Here is a 22,365-nt window from a genome sequence, read left to right on the forward strand (position 1 = left end):
CTGCCTCAGCAAAAGAGTGCAGCCGCCGGCCCGCACCGCTGCACGGACCCTCCTCTCCCCCGTCGACAAGGCGAAAGGCTCGGCGAGGAAGAGATGAGTCCACAAATCCCAATGGGGGGCGATCCCCAAGTACCCTTCTCACACCGCTACGAAGATAGCAGCCTGCGAGATGGAGTTGGGGGGTGAGGTTATGCAACTCCACCCCATAGTGGAACAGGATTGCCCGCATAAAGCGGCCCGTCGGCACACCGAATCCCCGCTCGTGGAAGGAGACGAAGCTCACGACATACCCCGGCGGTGGGGATGGAGCGGCTCCGCCCACGGGAGGAATCCATTCTGGTCGCTGCTTATCGGTAAGAGGGCGAAGCAAACCCTCGCCGACCAGCTCCTCCAGGTCGCTCGCCGTCACCGTGGAAAAGGGCCACGGATCGCGCGGGGAGATTATGGTCACCCGATCAGCCATCACCAAGATGGAAGGGATGGCGGCGCAAGGGGCAGGAAGGGCGATTTCCCTCATCTCCGACTAAAGTTCCTTGGGTTGCGAAAACCTAAAGGAAGAAGCGGGGAGTGGAGCAAAGAACCGTCACCGGACCCCCTCTCGAGTATATAAAGGCCAGGGCGGAACCGTTTCCAGCGCTCCGCTCGGACCGGACGCGGGATTCAAAAAACGCGAAGCGAAACAGCCGTTCCTCGAACGGCTCCCGCACGCGCAACGGCCGCCCCGCCAACCACTCGCCCCGTCGCATTAACTCCGCGGCGGGACAGGCGGCGCCTCTGGCAGGAGAAGCGGGCGACGCTTCGCCTTCGCCGTAATAACCGCGCCAAAAAAGGTACGCCACGTCGTTCGATTTCGTATCCTTTTCCTTTTTTCCTCTTTCTCTATCTCTTGCAACAGGGACCGGGAAAGGGGGATACCCTGAAAAGGATCCTTCCCTGTGAAGGAACCGGGCTCCGAGGCCCCCCTACTGATCAGAGGTTCGAAGGCTGGCCCTCCGAGGGGTTCAACAGTCGCCTAAGATCGCGTGGGCCCTACACCCACTACTGGTCAGAGGTTCGAAGGCCGGCCCCCCGAAGGGCTCCACGGCCGCCTCAGGCTACTCGGGCTCCGCGCCCATTACTGATCAGGGGTTCGAAGGCTGGCCCCCGAAGGGTTCACAGTCGCCTCAGACGCCGAGCGAGGGATGACCAGGGGTACGTTCGATACATAACCAAGGCTCGGGCTGCGCTCCCGAGGTACCCTAGGACATTTCCGAGACCAGCGGGAGCGATCTTGTAACGGAATCCCATCGGAGGGAGGCATCGAGCCCTCGGACCCCGTCGCCAGGGGACCGGGTCCGGCAGATCACCCGCAGGTACTTTTGGCCGTGCCTCTGGCCCCCTAGCTGACCCCCAACGAACGGGGCACGGACGTCCACTCGGATTACCCGCATGCAGCTCACCGGAGACACCATGTTCGGTGCCCATTGAGGGTAACATGGCGCACTCCCCCCTCCTCCTTGTGGAAAGGCGACGTAGGGGCGTATGTAAAAAGCCGAGTCTGTCCCTGATCGTCCTCTCGCCCTGTGCGGAGGCTCGGGGGCTGCTCTCGCAAACCCGGCTCCGGCCGAACCGTTGACAGCGTCAACATACCAGCCCGAGAGCTTGGGCCCCGACCGTGCACCCGGGCTACGACCAGTTCGCATGAGGGAACAACCAGACCAGCCGAAGCGTTACGCAAGGCATTAAGACCTCGAAGGAGTGAAACCACTCCTCCGAGGCCTCGGGGGCTACACCCGGCGGGTGCGCTCGCGCGCACCCACCGGAACAAAATGCAACCGAGAAAGGCTGGTCCCCTTGCAAAAAAGTGCGACGAAAGCCTCCAAGCGAGTGCTAACACTCCCTTCGAGGCTCGGGGGCTACTATCGGGGACCATAATTAGGGGTACCCTCAAGACGCCTAATTCTCAGCTGGTAACCCCCATCAGCATAAAGCTGCAGAGGCCTGATGGGTGCGATTAAGTCAGGGATCAGTCCATACGAGCGACTTGATCACGCCTCGCCCGAGCCTAGCCTCGGACAAGGGCAGCCGACCCCGAGTGGTTTCCGTCTCGCCCGAGGCCCCCCTTTAACGGCGGACACATCTCCGGCTCGCCCGAGGCCTTGCCTTCGCTAAGAAGCAACCCTGACTAAATCGCCACACCGACCGACCGAGTCGCAGGGGCACTTAACGCAAAGGTGGCCTGACACCTTTATCCTGACGCGCGCCCCCCGGCAGAGCCGAGGTGACCGCCGTCACTTCGCCGCACCACTGACCGGTCTGACAGAAGGACAGCGCCGCCTGCGCCACTCCGACTGCAGTGCCACTTGACAGAGTGAGGCTGACAGGCAGTCAGGCCCTGCCAAAGGCGCCATAGGAAACTCCGCTCCGCCCGACCCCAGGGCTCGGACTCGGGCTAGGACCCGGAAGACGACGAACTCCGCTCCGCCCGACCCCAGGGCTCGGACTCGGGCTAAGACCCGGAAGACGGCGAACTCCGCTCCGCCCGACCCCAGGGCTCGGACTCGGGCTAAGACCCGGAAGACGGCGAACTCCGCTCCGCCCGACCCTAGGGCTCGGACTCGGGCTAAGACCCGGAAGACGGCGAACTCCGCTCCGCCCGACCCCAGGGCTCGGACTCGGGCTAAGACCCGGAAGACGGCGAAATCCGCTCCGCCCGACCCCAGGGCTCGGACTCGGGCTATGACCCGGAAGACGACGAACTCCGCTCCGCCCGACCCCAGGGCTCGGACTCGGGCTAAGACCCGGAAGACGGCGAACTCTGCTTCGCCCGACCCAGGGCTCGGACTCGGGCTAAGACCCGGAAGACGACGAATTCCGCTTCGCCCGACCCCAGGGCTAGGACTCCGCCCTGGCCTCTGCCGAACGACCTCCGCCTCGCCCGACCCAGGGGCTCGGCCTCGGCCTCGGCAACGGAAGACAGATTCGACCCCAGCTTCGGAGGAGCCCCCACGTTGCCCGACCTCGGGCGCGGGCCCACCACGTCAACAGGGAGCGCCATCATCACCCTACCCCAAGCCGACTCGGGCCGCAGAGAACAAGACCGGTGTCCCATCTGGCCAGCTCCGCCAGATAGGCAATGATGGCGCCCCGCGTGCCCTGTGACGACGGCGGCTCTCAGCCCCCTTACGGAAGCAGGGGGACGTCAGCAAAGACTCGACCGCTCCGACAGCTGTCCCTCCGCCAAGCTCCGTTGCTCCTCCGACAGCCACGACATCACACCAGCAGGGTGCCAAGATCTCTCCGGCTGCCACATCGGCATGTACTTAGGGCGCTAGCTCTCCCTCCGCTAGACACGTAGCACTCTGCTACACCCCCCATTGTACACCTGGATCCTCTCCTTACGACTATAAAAGGAAGGACCAGGGCCTTCTTAGAGAGGGTTGGCCGCGCGGGACGAGGACGGGACAGGCGCTCTCTTGGGGCCGCTCGCTTCCCTCACCCGCGTGGACGCTTGTAACCCCCCTACTGCAAGCGCACCCGACCTGGGCGCGGGACGAACACGAAGGCCGCGGGATTTCCACCTCTCTTCACGCCCGTCTCTGGCCACCTCGCTCTCCCCCCTTCGCGCTCGCCCACGCGCTCGACCCATCTGGGCTGGGGCACGCGGCACACTCACTCGTCGGCTCAGGGACCCCCCGGTCTCGAAACGCCGACACTAATGATACTTTCTTAATTTATGGTATTATGCTTTATTGTATTTCTCTGTGCCTCACCTTCGAGTGAGCTAGTGGTATTCGATCCTGGTAAGTGGCTTTATCGGACTAGATCCTATGGACGGACGAGTTATTCTGGTTTAAGTCTGTTGCTGCCTTTAAGGGTGCGACTTGGATACTTAAGCTAGAATAATTCGGGCGGTTCCGCCATAGGTATTTTCTCTCGCGTTATTCTCACATTTTCACCTTCTGACAAGCCGAAGGTATTAATGTAATATAAATACCATTGATGTTTATCCATGTTTATAGAGAGAGAATGTAAATAATCTAATGATTTTAAATGATTATTCATATTCTTTTGTGTTTCTTGTGTCTTTGTTTATATTCGTTCAGTGAAATAATGAAGGTATGTCCTTCATGACCTTCGTCTGAAGATCATTACACCCCAAGGGAGATAATGCTTCGAAGGACGAAGGTCTTTAATCGTTAATAATTGTGTTGCTTTGTTCTTGATGTATAGCATCCGAGAGCAAGGACCAACAACTAGCTTCAGAAAACCCGCTACAGTTTCTAGGAAGTGCAATGTAGGAATCCCCCGTCTGACCGCCATCGCAGCAAAATCAACCCGGGAACCTCCCTACACGCCTACTCCCCTACTGCCCTTGCCCCTATCGGGTAAGGTAGTCTTCCACTAGCTTTCCTAGTTAGTCAGCCAAGGGCGTACCATTCCACCCTTGTGGTGGCACGTGTTTCTCAAGTTAAGCTCCATGTTCCAATTAAAAATAATGATCTTGAAATGAATAACAAATAAAATAACAGAATAATTGGAACATGGACATAATGTAATATTAATCCCAAAACCATATAGAGCAATAGCAAACTACCCAAATGATTCAGGGGTGAACAAGGTAAAAGGATAACCAGTCTAGGGTGACCTATTGCGTCCCATCAAAATTAAACATATGCATGAATAAGTGATAATAAAGAACATTATTGGGTAATAAGAGTGGTTAAGAGCACAACTTGCCTTCAATTAGCTCTTGCTCAGCAACTTCTACCTGCTGAACATCGGGATCCTCAGCCACTGGCTCTTCTACTCGTCACAATACAAACAAGCATAGTACAAAGATGAAATTAACATCACACCAAACATGTAAACAAAATACATATTAATAATCTACAGATCATAGGAACAGGAATCATTAATTTTGGAGTTTTGGATTTTAAGTTATGATTTTCCAAAGGTTTTAGGTATTTGATACAAGATTAATTAAGAGATAAGTTTTAATGTGGCTTTCATGTCAAAACAGTGGCACTAATTGATGAACATCATTATTACAAAATTATAGGAATTGGAATGGGTCAATTTAGACTTAATATGAATTTTCTATGAATTAAACAAGTTCTAGGAATTGTTTTTATATTAAAAATTCATTTCCTAATTCATATACCCTGATTTTCCATTCCCTGGACTGCGTGCTTAAAATAGAGGAGTGCAGGGGCCTCGGTGTAAACTTCCTAAGACTCAGTGAATAGGATCCGTGGACTACAGGTTTATTCTATAATAATCTAGGGTCACATCTGCAAAATGACGCGGCAAAGGGGTATGGAGCGAGATTAGCCGTCCGATCAACACTGGACGCCTTGGATTAGATCCTGGCTGCGGTGAATTGTTATGCAGTTGCAACCGTTGGATCAAGGATCGACGGCCATGGTCTTAGCGCGCGGGACTCTATTGGCTGGGTCGAATCACGTCCGCAGATCAGCCACAGAACGGCCCAGATCTCATCCACATGAACCGGTATGCGTTGTTCTAATCCAACCGTCCATACTTAATCTAACGGACCCGAGTTCTTCGTCTACTTCCGGTTGGTTCAAGGTGGCGCCGCCCCACGGTGTGGTGCTCGGCGAGGTTGCCCGGCCACAGCGATGCCCCGCTTCTACTACGGACACGCACTACTCGATGCGAACAACAAGATGAACGAGGTGAGGGGATATTCACCTCGGATTATGGCGGTAGCGGTCCTGGCCACGCGGAGGTGAAATACTGTGGCAGAGCTCGATCTACGACGAGCAATTCCCGCTGATTCGGTGATGATCTCCCCGGTCCGAGTGTGCGCAAGGTTTCCCCTTGGTTTGGCGAACACCCCGTCCGAGCCACCCAACACCAGAACGACAGCACGGCCCGTGGCAACGGCGATCTCCTCCCCGAGCTCGTGGCAGCGATGGTTGAAGTGGGTTTAGCTGACGTGGGCGTGAGTGGGCGAGAGAAGAGAGGACTTGGTCGCGTGAGCTATAGTTTTATAGCACTAGGCATCGAGGGGCAACGGCAGGGCGAAGTGATGGGGAGCAGCCCGATTTCCCTGGCGGCAATCCGCCATAGGCGGCAATCCGCCATAGGCGACGAGGTGGTGAGTGTGGGGCTGTCAGCACGGGCCCACCCGTCAGTGGAAAGAGAGGTGTGATGCGCGCGCGAGAGTCAAACGCGTCTGGCGAAGGGGACCCACATGTCGGCGCGGATGGGCAGTTGAGCTGTGCGCGTAGGAGAGAACGACCGGTGGACCCCCGGTGTCAGTGACATAAGTGAGAGTGGCACGGGAGAGGTAACTGGGCCGAAAATGGGTTACGCGGCCCAGGTAGGCTTTTTCTCCTTTTTCTTTTATCTTTTCTCATTTCTTCTCCTTTTTATTTTTCCTTTCACCTTTTGGATTTCAAATTTAAATTTTAATTTTGTTGTAGATTTGCACATATGTCAAATGTACCAAATCAAATTTGGTGATGAAAAGAATATATTTATCTATATATTTATTTCCTATGTTTTATGTGGTATTTTCTTTTCTTTATCTAAAATTCCAATTTTAAGTCTATAATCTATTTTGAACATTAATGTCTTTCCTGACACATGCACACACAAATAAAATCCTCAGCATGATGCACATATTGTTTTAGGTGTCATTAGCTGATTAATGACTTTTCAAGTGTTGGTTCACATGTTATAGTAAACAGAGGCAAAAACATGTATGTAAATCGACTATGTTTCCATTTTACATTTTTGGGTATTACAAATCCTACCCCCTTAACAAGAATCTCGTCCTCGAGATTTAGGAAGGACTAGGGAAAAGATGGGGAAATTCTATCTGAAGTTCTTCTTCTCTCTCCCAAGTAGCTTCATCTTCTCCATGGTGACTCCATTGTACTTTGCACATCTTTATCACTTTATTTCTTCTAACTCAAGTCAAAGTATCAAGAATTTTGATAGGATATTCCGTATAAGTCAAATCACCCTAAACACTGAGTTCTTCCATTGGTAACTGTTCCTCAGGGACACGGAGACACTTCTTAAGTTGAGACACGTGGAATACATCATGCACATCAGATAGATGATCAGGTAGCTCGAGTTGGTATGGCATCTCCCCAACTCGCATAAAGATTCTGAAGGGTCCAATAAAGCGAGGGGACAATTTGCCTTTAACTTTGAATCTCCTCATTCCACGAAGTGGTGACACCTTGAGGTACACATGATCACCATCCTTAAACTCCAGTGGTCTTCTTCGATTATCAGCGTAGCTCTTTTGCCTGGTCTAAGCTACCCTCAAATTCTCCTAGATTATGCGGACTTGTTCTTCTTCCTCTTGAATAAGTTCAGGCCCAAAGAACTATCTTTCTCTAGTCTGATCCCCATATAGAGGAGTTCTGCACTTCCTGCCATATAAAGCTTCAAATGGTGACAGCTTCAGACTGGCATGGTAACTATTATTATATGAGAACTCAGCATATGGTAGACTTTTATCCCAACTGCCTCCATGCTGAAGGGCACAAGCTCTCAACATATCCTCCAGTACTTGATTAGTCCTTTCAGACTGGCCATCAGTCTGAGGGTGATAGGCCGAACTGAAGTTCAACTTTGTATCCATATTCTCATGAAAGCTTTTCCAAAATATGGAGGTAAACTGTGATCCTCTATCAGATACGATCTTCTTTGGTACTCCGTGTAAACACACAATCCGAGCCATATATAACTCTGCCAGCTAAGAGCCTTTATAAGTAGTCTTGACCAGAATGAAATGAGCCACTTTGGTCAGTCTATCCACAATCACTCATGTAGAATCATATCCTTTCGAGGTGCAAGGCAATCCAGTATGAAATCCATACCAATCTCTTCCCATTTCCATTCGGGTATCTTTAACGGGTGCAATAGTCCAACTAGTCTTTGATGTTCAGCCTTGACTCTTTGACAGACATCACACATAGCCACATGTGCAGCCACATCTCTCTTCAACCCATACCACAAGTATTTCTGCTTCAAATTCTGATACATCTTAGTGCTACCAGGATGAATAGAATAATCAGAGTCATGGGCTTCCTTCAATATAGTCTCACGAAGGCTGTCAATCTCAGGAACACATATCTGGTTCTTGAACCATATTGTGCCTTGCTCATCCTCCGTGAATTCTAGACCTCTAACTTCAGTAATCAGATCCTTGATCTCTTGGATTTTAGCATCACCAATCTAACCCTTGCAAATTTCTTGCTCCAAGGTAGGTTCCACTTCAATGGTGACTCCTTCAGTATGTGCAACTTTTCCTAGGTTGAGTCTTCTAAAACCCTCAACAAGCTCATCAGGTAGCTAAGTCACAATAGCTGCATGGACGTGTTCCTTCCGACTCAAGGCATCCGCAACCAGATTCGCCTTGCCCGGGTGATAGTGAATCTCCAAATCATAATCCTTAATGAGTTCCAATCATCGGCGTTGCCTAAGGTTGAGATCCTTCTGAGTGAATATGTACTTCAAACTCTTGTGATCGGTGTACACTTGGCACTTGGTTCCATAATATAATGTCTCCATATCTTGAGCGCATGCACTATGACTGCCAGTTCTAAGTCATGAATGGGATAGTTCAACTCATGTTTCTGCAACTGAAAAGACACGTAGGCAATCACGTGTCCTTCTTGCATAAGAACACATCCCAAGCCTTGGCTGCATGCATCACAATAAATATCAAATCCCTTCTGTAGATCTGGCATAACCAACACTGGTGGTGACATCAATCTCAACTTTAGTTGATTAAAGCTATCTTGACAATTCCAGTCCCACTTAAACTCTCTTCCCTTCTCCAGAAGTGAGGTCATAGGCTTAACAATCTTGGAAAATCCTTCAATAAATCGCTGATAATAGCCTGCAAGTCCCAAGAAACTTCGGACTTCAGTAACTGTACTGGGTATACTCCACTCCACTATCTCCTTGACTTTAGCAGGATTCACTGATATCCCACCATTAGAAATGATATGTCCAAGGAATGGCACTTCGTCAATCCAAAACTCGCATTTGCTATACTTGGCGTAGAGTTGATTATCACGTAGCTTTTGTAGCACCAATCTCAGATGTTCCTCATGATCACTATCATTCTTGGAATAAATAAGAATACTCTCGATGAAAACCACGACGAATCTGTCAAGATACTCCATGAACACCTTATTCATCAGATTCATAAAACAGGTTGGTGCATTAGTTAGTCCAAATGACATAACTGTGAATTCATATAAACCATATCGGGTTGAGAAAGCCGTCTTGGGAATATCAGATGGCCTAATCTTCATTTGATGGTAACCCGATCGGAGATCAATCTTCGAGAATACCCTTGCACCTCTCATCTGATCAAATAAATCCTCAATGCGGGGTAACGGATACTTTTTCTTAACAGTAACATAATTAAGGGATCTATAATCCACACACATCATTTGTGATCCATCTTTGTTCTATGCAAACAGAACCGGCGCTCCCCAAGGTGAGGAACTCGGACGAATGTACCCAACCTCCTGTAACTCTGTTAACTGCTTCTTAAGTTCCTTTAGTTCTTCTACGGACATCTTGTATGGCCATTTAGAAATAGGAGCAGTCCCAGGTAAGAGATCAATGACAAACTCAACTTCCCTATCTGGTGGCATCCCTGGTAACTCCTTTGGAAAGACATCTGGAAAATCCCTAACCACACGGATGTTGTCACCAACAAACTTCCCATCTACTAAGAATACCGCACGTCTGATAGAGGTAGTTACTATAATTTCAACTTCAAATCTTTCTCCTTTAGGGATGGTGAGTTCTATAGTACCCCTACCACATTGTATAACGACCTTTGCCTTTCTTAACCATGACATACCAAGGATCAGATCTATACTGTTTTCCTCTAATATTATAGGGGTCGCCTAGAATTCTATTCTCATAATTGTCAATGTCAATCTATGTGTCATATAATTTGCCTCAACGGGCCCTTTAGGTGTAATTACTACCATTGGTGTTTTCATATTTTGCAGTTGTAACTCATTTCTGTTGGCATATCGAGCAAACATAAATGAATGTGTAGCACTAGAATCAAATAATATTGCTGCAGGAATTGCATTAATATAAAACATACCAAGTGCAATGTCAGCCCCTTCAGCAGTAGGATCAGCGCTGACTTGATTAACCCTGGCAATAGTGAATCCCTTGCCAGATCCTAGAGTCTGCTGCTTGTTCTGCATGGGTGTAGTAGCAATCCTCTGCGGACAAACGTTAGCATAATGCCCCGTCTTACCACACTTGTAGCATGTGGTACCAGCACTCTGTCCTGAGAATTTTGTTGGGGTACCAGTGGGGGCAGCCTGACGAGTCGATGGAGTCTCCTGAGGTGTGTACTGAGCTGGACGCTGGCCTCCTCCAGTGCGAACTGGTGTACCCTGGGGCGGAATATAGCAAGGATGAACGTTGTTGCTTCCCTGACCCTGGGATATCGCCTTCCTCTTCAAATCTCCCAGCTGAACACGCTTGTGTTCAATAGCTAGGGCCTTGTCAAGCAGCCTCTGGAATGATGGAAAGGTGTGAGCCACTAGAGCATACTATAGAGGCCCATTAAGTCCTTCTATGAAGTGTTCCTTCTTTCTCTCATCTTCAGCCACTTCATCTGGTGCATATCTTGAGAGCTGGATGAATTTGTCGTGGTACTCGCTGACTGACATGTTCCCCTACTTCAACGATAGAAAATCTTTCTTCTTGATCTTCATCAGTCCAGTAGGTATGTGGTAGTTCCTGAACTGAGTAGAAAACTCCACCCATGTGATAGTATTAGCAGCATCATGGGCATCAGTGTAAGAATCCCACAATCAGCAGCAAGACCAGTCAGACGACCAGAAGCATAGAGAACCTTCTCCTGGTCAGAGCATTAGGCAATAATCAACATCTTCAGCCAATCATCAGCGAGTAGAGGATCCGAAGAGCTGGCGAACATCGGTGGCTTGTGACTCATGAACTCCCGGTGCTTGTCCCAGGGTGGAACTGGTGGTGGTGGTGGTAGCAGTGGTGCTTGCTGTTGTTGCACCCTTCGCTCCTGGCGCATCTCCTCCCTCTCTTGGCGCATCTCTTGGTGTTCCTATCGCATCTGTGCGTGCATATCCGCCATAGTATCAGCCATCTGTTGCATTATCCGCATCTGGGCTGCAACTGCTGGATTAGCCCTGGCTGGTGGAGGATTTGGAGGATTCGGAGGATTCATCCCGGCTTGCTGTTATTGTTGTCTAAGTATCCTCCGATTGTGTCGATTGGGGGGTAGATCAATTCCACCACCCTTCCTGGTATTGACCATCTGAGTTAGAAACATATGGTAAGAAAGAATTGTAGACAAGGCAAGTAATTACGAATCATGTTACTTTGTGGGGATTTATTAGCTAAGTAGATTAGTGTGTTACCTACTAAGCTAATACATTACCTTATGGTGGTACATGCTAAGATGCCCGGCTATACTATTTCAATCAGTCAAAAAAGAAAATCAGGCATTTATCATCAGAACAATCAACCAACATTTATAAATAGAGAAAAATAGTTTCAATTTTGTCTTAGGTCTCCTATCTCTTAAAAAGGTCATAAATGTAGGATCCCAAGGTGTGAAATCCATCTTGTCTTAGAGTAGAAAAGATGAGAGTAATCAGAGTAGAACAGCAAAAGGTGAGACAGGATCAAGATAAGTATAGTAAGAATCAGAGTAAGGTAAGTAGGTAAGGGTTTTGTCCATTTCTATCTAGGTTTCATCCTACAGTCAACATTTCCTCTGATACCACTTCTGTCACACCCGGATTTAAGGGATAAAGCCGGGTGCATCTCATATATGCGCCAAAGAAGACAACACATATAATAACAGAGTGTACAGAGATAAATGTCACAATATCATAAAAGTATTTATTACATAGCAAAAGTCTTACAAAATAAAAGATAAACATAAAGCGAACTAAAGTCCATCCTTGGTGCCATAAAGTCGACTGGGAGACACCACCTAGATCAAGTCGAACTCCTCATTGTGCGGCTCCTCCTGGGCCACTTGTTCTTCTCCTGTGGGGGGTTGTGAGGCAGCAAGGGTGAGCTCACATATGTTCATCTCTCAACAAGTTGTGGGGAATAATGTGCATGAACTCACTAAAGGTGGGAATTCATGTGAGGGTAAGGCTGATCAACAATAGGGGTTAAAGCAGAGCATTACTTTTAATAAGTTGGTCAAATTTTATTAGCAATTACTAGATGTAAGTGAATACCAAACCATAATAAATAATAGAACAAAATTAATAAATAAATCCCATGCAATGCATATGACAAATTGAATCATTCGAGAGTCCTGAGTTGCTCATGTCCGCGAGCACGGCCAGTATACTAGTTTTACACTCTGCAGAGGTTGTACCCTGTACCCACAAGTCGTGTTTCCCATGTCGCCAGGGTTTGCAAGGCCCTTAGACACTTCCGAGGTGAATGGCTAGGGATCCACTACGAGGCCTTTACAAAGTTCCACTAGCTTCAGAAAACCCGCTACAGTTTCTAGGAAGAGTAATGTAGGAATCCCCCGTCTGACCACCATCGCAGCAAAATCAACCTAGGAACCTCCCTACACGCCTACTCCCCTACTGCCCTTGCCCCTATCAGGTAAGGTAGTCTTCCACTAGCTTTCCTAGTTAGTCGGCCAAGGGCGTCCCCATTCCACCCTTGTGGTGGCACGTGTTTCTCAAGTTAAGCTCCATGTTCCAATTAAAAATAATGATCTTGACATGAATAACAAATAAAATAACAGAATAATTGGAACATGGACATAATGTAATATTAATCCCAAAACCATATAGAACAATAGCAAACTACCCAAATGATTTAGGGGTGAACAAGGTAAAAGGATAACCAGTCTAGGGTGACCTATTGGGTCCCATCAAAATTAAACCTATGCATGAATAAGTGATAATAAAGAACATTATTGGGTAATAAGAGTGGTCAAGGGCACAACTTTCCTTCAATGAGCTCCTTCTCAGCAACTTCTACCTGCTGAACACCGGGATCCTCAGCCACTGGCTCTTTTACTCGCCACAATACAAACAAGCATAGTACAAAGAGGAAATTAGCATCACACCAAACATGTAAACAAAATACATATTAATAATCTATAGATCATAGGAACATGAATCATTAATTTTGGAGTTATGGATTTTAAGTTATGAATTCCCAAAGGTTTTAGGTATTTGATACAAGATTAATTAAGAGATAAGGTTTAATGTGGCTTTCATGTCAAAACAGTGGCACTAATTGATGAACAACATTATTACAAAATTATAGGAATTGGAATGGATCAATTTGGAATTAATATGAGTTTTCTATGAATTAAACAAGTTCTAGGAATTGTTTTTATATTAAAAATTCATTTCCTAATTCATTTACCCTGATTTTCCATTCCTTGGACTGTGCGCATTAAAACAGAGGAGTGCAGGGGCCTCGGTGTAAACTTCCTAAGACTCAGTGAATAGGATCCATGGATTGCGGGTTTATTCTATAATAATTCAAGGTCTCATCTGCAAAATGACGTGGCAAAGGGGTATGGAGCGAGATTAGCCGTCCGATCAACACCGGACGCCTCGGATTAGATCCTGGCTGCAGTGAATCATTATGCAGTCGCAACCGTTGGATCAAGGATCGACGGCCACAGTCTTAGCGCGCGGGACTCTATTGGCTGGGTCGGCCCAGATCTCATCCACAGATCAGCCACAGAACGGCTCAGATCTCATCCACATGAAACGGTATGCGTTGTTCTAATCCAACTGTCCATACTTAATCTAACGGACCCGAGTTCTTCATCTACTTCCAGTCGGATCACGGCGGCACCGCCCCACGGCGTGGTGCCCAACGAGGTCGCCCGGCCACAGCGATGCCCCTCTTCTACTACGGACACACACTACTCGATTCGAACAACAAGATGAATGAGGTGAGGGGATATTCACCTCGGATTATGGCGGTAGCGGTCCTGGCCACGCGGAGGTGAAATAGCGCGGCGGAGCTCGATCTACGGCGAGCAATTCCCGTCGATTCGGTGATGATCTCCCCGATCCGAGTGTGCGCAAGGTTTCCCCACGGTTTGGCGAATGCCCCGTCCGAGCCACCCAACACCAGAACGACGACACGGCCCCTGGCGACGGTGATCTCCTCCCCGAGCTGGTGGCGGCGATGGTTGCGATGGGGTTAGCCGACGTGGGCATGAGTGCGCGAGAGAAGAGGGGACTTGGTCGCTTGAGCTATAGTTTTATAGAACTAGGTGTCGAGGGGCAACGTCCGGGCGAAGTGATGGGGAGCAACTCGATTTCCCCAGCGGCAATCCGCCATAGGCGGCGAGGTGGGTGAGTGCGGGGCTGTCAGCACGGGCCCACCCGTTAGTGGAAAGAGAGGTCGATGCGCGCGAGTCAAACGTGTCTGGCGAAGGGGACCCACATGTCGGCGCGGATGGGCAGTTGAGCTGTGCGCGCTGGACAGAATGACCGGTGGACCCCCGGTGTCAGTGACATAAGCGAGAGTGGCGCGGGAGAGGTAACTGGGCTGAGCGGGGGAAAGAATTAGTGGGCCAAAATGGGTTCCGCGGCCCAGGTACGTTTTTTCTCCTTTTTCTTTTATCCTTTCTCATTTCTTCTCCTTTTTATTTTTCCTTTCACCTTTTGGATTTCAAATTTAAATTTGAATTTAGTGGTAGATTTGCGCATATGCCAAATGTACCAAATCAAATTTGGTGATGAAAAGAATATATTTATCTATATATTTATTACCTATGTTTTATGTGGTATTTTCTTTTCTTTCTCCAATTCTAAAATTCCAATTTTAAGTCTATAATCTATTTTGAACATTAATGTCTTTCTATAAGAAATTTTATTATTGGCACATGCACACACAAATAAAATCCTCAGCATGATGCACATATTGTTGTAGGTGTCATTAGTTGATTAATGACTTTTGAAGTGTTGGTTCACATGTTATAGTAAACAGAGGCAAAAACATGTATGTAAATTGACTAAGTTTCCATTTTACATTTTTGGGTATTACATCAAGCCAAATCGCGTCAAACAATTTTGGTTTGATTTCAAATTTTGCTAGAGTGTGCCTAGGGTATTCTTGCGCCATTTTTTTATTTGGACCCTTTGGTTTTGAGGTTTGGAATAGGGTGAATGTGACTGATCTTTGTTAGAGGGTTGGATTTCAGAAATTTGAAATCCTGATTTTTATTTGAAGTACCCACTTGAGTGGCTAGTTTTAGGATTTTGCAAAATTCTTTTGGTTAAACCTTCTTACTATATGTTGTAGGTTATTTAGTGTTCTACCACTTTGTTAATTGGTCCAAATCATGATTTTGTATTTCACAAAGCATATTTACTAGATTTCCCTTTAGTACTCAAATGGCTTAAATAGGGTAGTTTTAGGGTTTGAGTATTTTCTCACCTTGAGGTGCATGATGTGGTTAGGGTGTGATTTTTTAGATGAAAAGGATTTGATTTTGTTTTAGCTCCCCATGTTTGATGTCTTTTGCTCCAATTAATCCACATGTGATAATGGTCACAATGTGGGTACTGAGGGAAAAACCTTGAGTAACACTTGGGTGTTACAGGATTGGGCCTAATGGGCTGAATTCGGTTTTTCTTTTTCCCTAGAATTTCTAATTCCTTTTCTTTTTATTTTCTCTATGGATTTCAAACCAAATTCAAACCAAATTCAAATTCCAATTAATTCAAACATGTGCATCAAACAAAATAATAATTTAGGCTCAGCATGATGCAACATTTCATGACTCAAATAGGTTTTGATAAAATAAATAAATAATCCTTCCCTAGTTGACTTAACTCTAATCAAAAGTATAGAGAGAGACAAGAGGTAACACTTGAATTTGGTAGGCATTTAGAGAAGAAATTTTAGACCCCCAAATTCAGGGTGTTACAAACCTATCCCCCATAAAAAGAATCTCGCCCTCGAGATTCAGGGTTGGCTAGCAAAGAGTTCAGGGTACTTGGCTTTCAGATCATCTTCTCTTTCTCAGGTTGCTTCTTCCCCTGAATGATGGCCCCACTTGACATTGCACATCCTGATGGTGCTTCTTCGAGTGACTCTATCTGCTGTCTCCAGAATCTGAGTGGGCTTCTCAATATAAGTTAAGTCTTTTTGAACCTCAAGATCCTCATATGGCAATTGCTCTTCTGGTACTCGCAAGCACTTCTTCAGCTAAGACACATGGAACACATCATGCACAGTTGACAGAATTTCTGGTAGGCTGAGTTGCTATGCTTCTTCTCCTCGTCTTGCCTGGATCTGGTATGGTCCGATGTATCAAGGTGCTAGCTTGCCCTTGACTCCGAACCTTTTGATTCCTCTGATCGGTGAAACCTTCAAGTAAACATAATCTCTCACTTCAAAACGTAGATCCCTTCTTGTGTCCGCATAGCTTTGCTGCCTAGACTGTGCTATCTTCAGATTCTCTCGAACCATTCTGATATTCTCTTCGGCTTCAAGCAAAATATCCGGACCGAACACCTGCCTTTCGTCGGGCTGGTCCCAGTGCAACGGAGTTCGACAGTTCCTCCCATAGAGTGCTTGGAACGGTGACATCTTTAGACTGGCCTAATAATTGTTGTTATAGGAGAATTCTGCATATGGTAGCCTCCTGTCCCAACCTAACTTGTCTTGCAAAGCACAAGCTCTCAACATATCTTCAAGAATCTGGTTGGTTCTCTCAGTTTGATCATCTGTTTGCGAGTGATAAGCTAAACTGAACTTTAAATGTGTGCCCAAAGCATCATGCAACTGCTGCCAAAAACGAGAAGTGAATGATACTATCTTCTTTGGAATGTCGTGCAAGCATACAATCCGAGACATGTATAGCTCTACCAACACTACACTGCTATAGGTGGTCTTGACTGGTATGAAATGAGCCTCCTTTGTCAAACGGTCCACTACTACCCAAATGGAGTCATAACTGGCTCGAGTGCGAGGCAGACCGACTATAAAGACCATCCCAATCTCATCCCATTTCCACTGAGGAATCTGCAATGGCCGCAACAAACCTACGGGCCTTTGATGCTCTGTCGTGATTCTCTGACAACTGTCGCATATGGCAACATACTCTACTATCTCCCTTTTCATACATTACCACCAGATTCTTATCTTCAGGTCTTGGTACATCTTCTCGCTACCGGGGTGTATGGAATAAGCTGTCTCATGAGCTTCTTTGAGGATCAGTTCCCGGATCGATTTGATGTCAGGAACACAAAACCTATGTTTAAACCATACAACGCCTACCACGTATTCACTGAAATCTTTGCCTTTCCCATCTATGATCAGCTGTCGAATTTCATTAATCTTCTCATCATCTTTCTGGCCATCTTTGATATCTCGCTCCAAGGTGGGTTCCAGCTCAACTGTCACTCCTTGAGTGTTGTTTAGAAATCTGAGACTCGGCCTATCGAATTCCTTTGCTAGCTCATATGGCATCGGATGAGCGGCCATCATGTTGACTTGGCTTTTTCGGCTCAAGGCATCTGCAACCACATTAGCTTTGCCGAGGTGATAATGTATCTCCAGCTCATAGTCTTTGATCAACTCCAGCCATCTTCGATGCCTCATGTTCAATTCTGACTGGGTAAAGATATACTTGAGACTCTTGTGGTCTGTATAGATATCACACTTCTGCCCATACAAATAGTGCCTCCAGGTCTTCAGTGCATGAACCACTGCTGCTAACTCCAGATCATGTGTGGGGTAGTTCTTCTCGTGAATCTTCAACTGTCAGGACGAGTACGCCAATACTCTCCCTTCTAGCATCAACACGCATCCCAGTCCGGTGTACGAAGCATCACAATACACTGAGAATGGCTTGTGAATATCTGGCAGAATGAACACAGGTAATGTAGTCAATTTTGTCTTTAATGTTTCAAAGGACTCTTGGCACACTAGGGTCCACTTGAACTCAACTTTCTTCGCTAGCAGTGCTATCATTGGCCTAGCAATCTTGGAGAAACCTTCAATGAAACGCCGATAGTATCCGGCCATTCCAATGAAACTCTTGATTCCCCGAACATCTTTTGGTGCTTTTTAGTCCATAATAGCTACTACATTCTTTGGATCCACAGCTAATCCATCTCGGTTTATAATGTGACCCAAGAACAGAACTTCACTGATCTAGAATTCACACTTACTAAGCTTGGCATACAACTGACAATCTCGTAGCCTCTGCAATACCTTCCTCAAATGCTCTTCATGCTCCTGCTCATTCTAGGAATATATGAGGATATCATCAATGAACACCACTATGAACTTGTCGAGGTAGTCCATGAACGCACTATTCATCAAGTACATGAAGAAAGTTGGCGCATTCGTCAATCCAAATGACATGATGGTGAACTCATAGAGTCCATACTTGGTGATAAAAGCGGTCTTCGGTATGTCCGAAGGTCGGATTCTGAGCTGATGGTAACCTGACCTCAGATCTATCTTTGAGAACACACCGGCTCCTCTCAACTGATCGAACTTGAGTTCCACCAATTCTTGTCTCTACACTCGATAGGCTCTCTTAGAAATAGGGGCGGTGCCAGGGATAAGCTCTATGGCAAATTCAACTTTTCTTTTAGGTGTCATTCCTGGTAAATCCTCGGGAAACACATCCGGGAATTCTGATACTACTCTGATGGCTCGATTTCCTCAATATGGGCAGTGGTCTGGTGACAGCTTCCTTTCCTTGGTTCAGACAAGACCAACTCCACTAACACTTCCTCTCCTGATAAGGACACTAACTTCACAGTTCTCTTGTCAAAGCTAAGACTTGCTTGATATTTGGCTAGCCAATTCATTCCTAGGATGACATCTATGGTTACATCCTGGGTACCCATTATTATCAGATCAGCGGTGAACTTTATCCCCCTTATTTGAACTCTTGCAATGGGGCAAAATCTATCTATTTGGGTTCTCTCACCAATTGAACTAACCCTCATAGGTGGATACATGAGTGCTACTGGTATATTGTGTGTTTCTACCCATGGTGCAGTCATGAAAGAATGTGTTGCTCCAGCATCAAATAACACATTTGCAGAATGAGATTTGACTCAGAACGTACCTAGTGCCACTCCTAGGGTCTCCTGGACTGTGTCGGCCTCCAGGTGGTTCACCTTTTCGTACTGGGCACGATGCTGCCCATGGTTGTTGCCTCCTTGTTGAGATACATTATGTCTAGCAGGGGCATTGCGTGTTGACAACTTTTCAGCTGCTTTCTTTGGGCAATGATTCACCTGGTGGCCTTGTTCCCCACAATAGAAGCATTCACTGCCTCCTCCTTGCGCTGGAGCTACTAGGTTGCCCTTATTGGTTGTTGGGGCAGGAAGGCAAGGTGCCAGGTTGTTCTAGCGGTATTGCTGCTGGTGCTGCTGCTGAGGGAACAGCCTCTATTACTCCTGCTGGTGCTGGCGCTGATGCTGGTGCTAGTGACCTTGAGGGTGACTTTGCTTGAACTGCTGAGGTGGGTTGCCTGAATAACGGGGACGATTGCTACTCCCAGTCTGAGATCCACCAATCTTGCGCTTTCGGTCCTCCATCTCCTGACGCTTCCTCTCGGTCATGATTTCTCTATCAATCAAATGCTGGAAGGTAGGGAAGGTGTGGTTCATCAGCTGAAGGGGTCAACCAAACCTCTCAAAAAACGGTACTGCCTCTTAGCATATGTGTTAACATCCTCGGTGCATAGCGTGACAGCTGCAGAAATTTGTCCATGTACTCACTGACTCACAGCGGACCTTGCTTTAACGCTAGAAATTCCTCCTTCCTCACGATCATCAATCCTTCAGACACATGATAATGATGGAAGTTGTCCCTAGACTCCTCCTAGGTGATAGCTTCAGGGTCTGCATGGGTGGCAAGGTAAGACTCCCACCAGGACTATGCTACTCCCCTTAGCAGGCGGGGACCATACAGAACCTTCTCACGATTGTTGCACTGCGCGGTGTGCAACTCACGCTCCATGGTACACAGCTAATCCTTGGCGTCCATGGGATCAGCAGAATGGGCAAAGACAGGGGATGACCCCTCATGAACTCCGCCCGCTTGTCTCTATGCATCTGAGACATTTGTACTTGCATTTGAGGTTGGGGTGGGGTTGTTGCGGCTGCACCTACTGCATTGCTGCTAAGGTCTGGCCAATCGCTTGGACTGCTTGGGTTTGCATCAGGAACATCTGTTCAATAGTCATCGGGGGTGGCGGTGGCAACTGCTACTAAGGTGCCTCCTCCTGGGGTGCCTACTGCTCCCGCTGAGCATGCCTTCCACCTCTGCGCCTATTATCAAACATCTGTAGAAAGCATACATACATCAGATCTGGCTTTGTAGTCTTTCAGCATAAGAAAAGATATATAAAAGTCTTCACAACACTGAATAATTGATCATATTCACTAACTCTCAACACAGCCAACACATCTTCTTAGATAAAGAGGAAAGTGGAAATAAAAGGTTGTCCAACTAAATAACTGACTTTATTAATAACTACATGTAACGCCCTGAATTTGGGGGTATAAACTTTCTTCTCCGATACTCACCAAATTCAGGCGTTACTCCCTTTTCTCTTCCCGTTTCGCTCCTTCTTCCAACTTTCAAAGCAGTATAGAGACTGGTGTCCGTATCGCGTGTAAACAAAAACCTAAGTTCCCATGGGTGTTGCATCATGCCGAAGCATATTTCTTTTGTCTAGTGTTGTGTCTAATCGTGTGTTCATCTCGTTTCGGTTTTCAATTTGCGATTCAATTTCGTTTAGAGGTTAGTGCGAGCAGTGGGTTTTCAGCCCGGCACGCGGTCTCCCTCTCTCATTTTCTTTTCACGTGCAGCAACTTCCCTCTCCCTCTCCTCCACCTCTCTTCCATCTCCCTTGCCCTAGGTGGGATCCCGATGAATGGTTGTTGCCGATCGTCGAGCCCCGAGGTGAGCTCCCTCTCTCTCCCCCTCTCTTCCCCTCTCCTCTCCCTCCTTCCTCCCTCCACCGTGTGGCCTCTGGTTGGTCCGCCCCGGTGCCCCCCTGCACGCCCTCCTGCCCCCCCCCCCCAGCGTGGCCTCCTGCCTGCCCCCAGCCGGCCCCCTGCGTGCCCTGGTGCCTCTACCCCTGCGCGGCCCCTTGCGGCTCGCCCGGCGTGGTCCCCGGCGCGGCCCCGCTGCGTCCCTGGCGCACGCAGCGCGTCCCTACGCGCGCAAACCCGTTCCCGCGCGCACAGCCCTAGCGCACATAGCGTTTAAATTCAGTTTGAATCTAGTTTTAAATTTAGTTTAATTTATGTGCTACGTCACGCGCTTCATCGCACGATGATCCATTTTAAATTTAAATTTATTAGTGTGCTACATCACGCGCTTCGTCCCACGACGATTCATTTTAATTTTAGGTTATTTAATGTGTTGCGTCGCGTGTTTCATCGCGCGACATTTTGTTTTAAATTCAGTTTAAGTGGTGTATGCCGTTGTGCGCTTTGTCGCGTGACGCTTTACATTATTTTCATATTTAATTCAAGTATTTTGTTGCATGCTCCGTCGTGCGATGATTCGTTTAATTTCAGTTTAGTCTAAGTGCTGCGTCACACGCTTTGTCACACGATGAATCATTTTATTTTCAGCTTAGTTCATGCGTGTTGTCGCGCGTCTCGTCGCACGACAACTCGTCCCAATTTTCAGTTTAGTTCGCGTGTGCTGTCATGCGCTTTGTCGCGCAACAATCCTTTTAAATTTACCTTGAGTTGTTTATAATAATTAAGAGTGTAGCATAACTTTATTTTATACATAGCACGATTGTCAAATTAATATGGTCATGTTTAGACAAGTATTTTAATCCATAGATGCTTTACATAATCGCCTTTCGACCGTGGCCTCGACCGTTGTTTTCTCTTTCTCGCATAGTCATATGTGCGAGCTCTGCGCCAAGCATCTGTCTTCTGTTGCATTCCATCACGTGGTGTATTGTTTCTTTTATATTAAGTTTGTGGAATGATTGTTTGAACTTGTATAGATAACGGTCTGTTGGCGGAGTCCGAAGGAGTTGCAGGTGAAGACCATGAGCAGCAGCTGGTTGGTGAAGGCAAGTGTCCCTTGACCTATCTATGTCCTACTTATTTTATAATTCACTCCCCACATTTACACAATTTATACCTAAGGATTGACTAGCTTTGTTTATCATGTCCTTGTTTACCTATGTGGGTTGGATCATTTTGGTTTAGTTCTATGCTAGTGCTTCACCCTAATCAATGAACATGATGAGATTATTTATGATACGTTGTTTTCCCTTTTGATTATGATGATGTTATTATGACATTTAAGGGGACTTGGGCGGTTTCTCGAGTGCCTCTCCGTAAGGAC

Source organism: Zea mays, chromosome 5, assembly GCF_902167145.1.
Source record: "Zea mays cultivar B73 chromosome 5, Zm-B73-REFERENCE-NAM-5.0, whole genome shotgun sequence".
Taxonomy (NCBI): Eukaryota; Viridiplantae; Streptophyta; class Magnoliopsida; order Poales; family Poaceae; genus Zea; species Zea mays.